Raw genomic sequence first — 5,040 nt, 5'->3', positions numbered from 1 at the left:
AGTCACTTATTGAATTTTGAAGCGTGAAAAGATATTCAATGAAATATCTCTTAATTAGTTAATTTTAAAGATTCGCAATGTTAATGATGCTATTCATGCATTAATTAAGTGTTTAGAAGAAGAAAAAAAAGCTCTGAACTCTTATAAATAATCCTAAGTCATGAGAAGTTGAATTAGAGGTATTTTTTTTAGAATCAAACTGTACAAGTTTTGGAGGCTTAATGGACGTTTTTAACTTGACTTGTGATGTCAAACAACTCCACTTCATCGAGTGGAGTCATAAAGCAATTCTACTCGATCACGTCATGACTCTTATGGCATATGAACTTTTTTTTTTAATTAATAATCCAATTCAATTTTAATTGATTTCATTGTTTTTCCATGATCTCAAGGATTATATGAAAGACTAGAAATGAAATGTTTAGGGCTAAGAACTCTCATTGGTATATATGATTAGAATGTAATTAATGAATAATTACTTATTATTTTTATTTTAAATGAACTCTTAACATTCAAATATCATTCATAGTGAAGTAATCTACTTATGTCAAGTTGATGTGACCTAAACATCCAAGAATACATGTACCTATTATATATAATGTATTTTGATCTTTCGTTAATTTATATTTCTATGTGCATGTGCATTCATAAAAATGAATTTTAGAAAGTGTTTTATAAATGGGGACAATCTTCTTGTTTTTTCTAGCACACGTTTGGATCATGAACATGAACATGCACTTAAGGGACTCGTTGGGAAGAAGCATTGAAACCTAGCATACCATTTCCTCTTCTAGACAACATGGTTTTAGATAGGACATATTGAGCAAGTCTACACGTCTATAAATATCCAAATGGACATTTATTCATAGGTAACGTATTCCCTCTCACTTTTATTGTAGTAGCAAGCTCACATATCTAATGTCCTACTTTGAGTGTTCGAGTGAATTCTTAGATCATTAGCCCAAAATCTTGTGTCAAATCCAGGTTTGATCATCAAAGCATCGGCCAAGAAGACTAGAAGGAGTTGTTCAATAGTCAATACGAAATATAACCATTTTGTACATTTCAATAGATTCTACTCAAAAAGACAAAAACATCGGAAATTCACAATCTTTTACACCGTTAAAGAAACTTCAAAGTTCAAAGACGGCCTTCTATTTTTGGCAAGACACACCTCTGACCTCACAATGATCACGTAAGCTCACTTGTATAAGTCATCAATCAATAGAACTTTTTATTTTATTTTATGTTTTTTTCGTTAGCTTTCAAGCCTTCTTTGTTTCCTTACTCGTTAAGAGTGTCTTATTAAAGCAAGGCATCTATAGAAGATAATGACTACTATAATGAGAAAGCTTGTTTATACTTTGTACCCAACCATTTTTATCCATTCAAATAAGATAAAAACTTGCACGTTTTTATAACATTCGCCATGGACGACGAGCTAAAAATATTCAACCCTTTTTATCCACTTCTAAAAATAATCATCAATCAATAATTAAGTCGTCGATTATGCTCTCCCTCGTGATAGCGCTTCTGTTTTTCTCATTTTCCAACGCAACCATGGATCCAGATTCGGTTTACCAGTCGTTTCTTCAATGTCTACCTTCAGAGTCACCGGATTCCGCCGAGGATCTCTCCGAACTCATCTACAGCCCCACCGTGAATTCATCTTCCTACACCGCCGTCCTCCAAGCTTACATCAAAAACCAACGTTTCAACAACACCGCAACACCCAAACCCTCCGTTATCATAACTCCGACCACCGAATCCCAAGTACAAGCCGCCGTTCTTTGCGCTACGAAACTCGGTGTCCAGATCAAGATTCGCAGCGGTGGTCATGACTATGAAGGAATCTCCTACACTTCATCCGATCCCGATTTCATTATACTCGATATGTTCAATTTCCGGCAGATCGACGTTAATATCGCCGATGAAACTGCGGTTGTGGGAGCAGGGGCACTGTTGGGAGAGCTTTATTATAGGATTTACGAAAAGAGTAAAGTCCACGGCTTTCCCGCCGGAGTTTGTCCGACTGTCGGTGCCGGTGGTCATATAAGCGGCGCTGGTTACGGCACCCTGCTTCGTAAATACGGATTGACCGTGGATCACGTGATTGATGCCCGGATTGTGGATGCTAAAGGCCAGGTTTTGGATCGGAAATCCATGGGAGAAGATCTTTTCTGGGCGATATGTGGCGGAGGCGGCGGTAGTTTTGGTGTTATATTATCCTACACCGTGAAATTAGTTCCGGTACCGGAGGTTAATACAGTTTTCCGGCTTAAAAGAATGGTGGCAGAAAAAGCTCCGGAACTTGTTCATAAATGGCAGATGGTTATGCCAAACATCGACCATGATTTATACATCAGAATACTTTTACAACCGGTAACTGTGAACAAAGAGAAAACCGGTCGGGCTACATTTATAGCACATTTCTTGGGTGATTCCGACAGATTAGTGGCGTTGATGAACGAAAACTTCCCGGAATTAGGTTTGAGAAAAGAGGATTGTTTTGAAGTAAGTTACATTCAATCCATACTTTTCTGGGATAACTTAGATTACAACACGACGGCGCCGGAGATCCTCCTCGATCGCCACTCCGACACTGTAAAGTTCGGAAAAAGGAAGTCCGATTACGTCCAAACCCCAATCGCGGAATCTGGGATGAAATTAATATTTAACAAACTGGCTGAATTGGGTAAAATCAGCTTGGTGTTCAACTCCTACGGTGGGATAATGAACGAGATTCCGGCGGACTCAACTCCATTCCCCCACCGCGCCGGGAACATTTTCAAAATCCAGTATTCCGTCAACTGGAATGACGCTGATCCCGAATTGGAGACAAAGTACTTGAATCAAAGCTTGGTTTTGCATGATTTCATGACGCCTTATGTGTCAAAGAATCCGAGAGGGGCGTACTTGAATTACAGGGATCTTGACATCGGCGTGATGACCGGAGACAATTACTGTGAAGGCGAGGTTTACGGCTTGATGTACTTCATGGGGAATTTTGAAAGATTGGTGAAGGTTAAGACGGCGGTTGATCCGGATAACTTATTCAGAAACGAACAGAGTATCCCAACACTCGCCGGAAAAAACTCAGGCGAATCCAGGAAGACGATGATGTGAAATAGTACACCTGTTGGCTGTGTATCATGAAGGAATTGGCTTCTGATAGCACTTCATCTTCAAAGGATGCACTCCACGCATTATTACTTGTATTTTGGATTTATTTATTGCAAAGATCTTCTTGTATTGACTTTTGATGTGGATGATGTAACAAAGGATAAGCGATATTTTCGTTTGACACTTTCAATAACTGAGCAAAAATCAATCATCAGTTCATCATTATGTTCTTGTTTGCCTATTATTAGAAATGTTATATTTACGTTTGTTAATATATATGTATGAAGGGTTTTTCATTTTACACATCATTCTACACTAAACCTAGGATACACCAATACCTATCTACTAATATCCATATACACTTGTACAAAAATCAATGCACCTTTGTTTTAAGAAAAAAGTCACGTGCCTTTTTGGCTTATAAGGCTGGAGGGAGTGGTGTCATCGAAACCGCACTCCCTCCTATGCCACGTAGATGCCAACTCAGATTTGTTTTTATTTAATCAATTAGAAACTGCAATGAGGGAGTGGGAAAAAGGTTAGAAGAGAGAAAGAAAAAAGAAAAGAAAGAAGATAATTGGTTGTGAGGAGAGAGAGAGAGAGAGAGAGAGAGAGAGAGTGCAAGTAAAGAGGAGAAAAGAGAAAAAGGAGTGCGGCCATGGGCTACCGCACTGCGGCCAAAACCGCAGAGAACCGCGGCTTGGGAGCGGTGTGCGCTGCTGAGGTGGCACAAATCGCGGCTCCAAACCGCAACCACACCCTTTAGCCTAAGAAGCTCCGCATCTTTTAAACCTTTTTTTTTTCCTGCAAACTAAACATTAAAATTTTATGATAATAATTATTAAACCTTACCCTTAAATTAATTTTATTTACTATAATTTTAATAATAAAGTATTTTCCAGTTACTTTTATTTAATTTATAATATATAAAAAAAATATTTCCTATTGTTTTTTTTTCTTGTTTATTTACAAATTAACCCTTAGATACATCAAACTTTTAATTTAAACCTTTAAATTTGATGATATTTATTATTAAACCTAGGTGTTAAATTAATTTTACTTACTACAAACTTAATAATAAAGTATTTTTCAATGATTGTTATTTACTTTATATTATATTAAAGCGAAATACAAATAAAATATTTTGTAATATCAACTAAGTTTTAATTAATGTCATTTAACATTTATATTTTTAAACATAAAGTTGTAACTAAAATATAAAGGTAAACAAACAAAACATACATCCGAACATTAATAAATTGTTTGACAAAAATAAATTTATTGTTTTTTGTTTGATAAACAATTGTACATATGTAAAATGCATTACTTTTTTGAGGTAATTTTTTTTATCAATTGACATGGAAAAAAATTATCGGTTTATATATTTTTTTAGTCAATAATATATGTTTTTTATAATCAATGATATTAGGTGTATGAAAATAAAATAAAAAAGTCTAAAAATATGTCAAACAACTTTTGACTTTTTTTTAGAACTTATTTTCTAAAAAAGTCACGTATTCTTTTTTTTTTTTTATTAAGTTACACAACTTTTAACTTTTTTTAGTCTAATTATTAAAGATATGTCATACAATATATTTATTGATTTTCTATAAAAATATAATTTTTTTCCCATGCAACATTAAACCTTCTCGTTTTTTATAGATGTTTGTGGTTTACTTCTAACAAAAAATAAAATGTATTGAATTTTTAAAGCGGAATATATATATATATATATATATATATATATATATATATATATATATATATATATATATATATATATATATATATGATGGTACAGTTAGAAGGAGAGTATCTGATGCCTCCTATTTCAACATTATGGATCCGCTATAAAGATCCGTTCCGCAGCCGAATGACAAACTATGTATAAGTCGCGTCTAAAATTTTATAAGCGAC

The 5,040-nt window shown here is 34.6% G+C and overlaps 1 pseudogene; it reads left to right on the top strand.

Annotated features, from left to right (window-relative positions):
* Nucleotides 1–1,328: 1,328 nt before the first annotated feature.
* LOC145008912 (berberine bridge enzyme-like 21 pseudogene) lies at nt 1,329–3,348 on the top strand (annotated as a pseudogene).
* The last annotated feature ends 1,692 nt before the right edge of the window (nt 3,349–5,040 follow it).

Source organism: Lactuca saligna, chromosome 8 (assembly GCF_052625555.1).
Source record: "Lactuca saligna cultivar CGN05327 chromosome 8, ASM5262555v1, whole genome shotgun sequence".
Lineage (NCBI taxonomy): Eukaryota > Viridiplantae > Streptophyta > Magnoliopsida > Asterales > Asteraceae > Lactuca > Lactuca saligna.
Note: the sequence above shows the minus strand (reverse complement) of the source record. Positions and strands in the feature narration are given on the sequence as shown.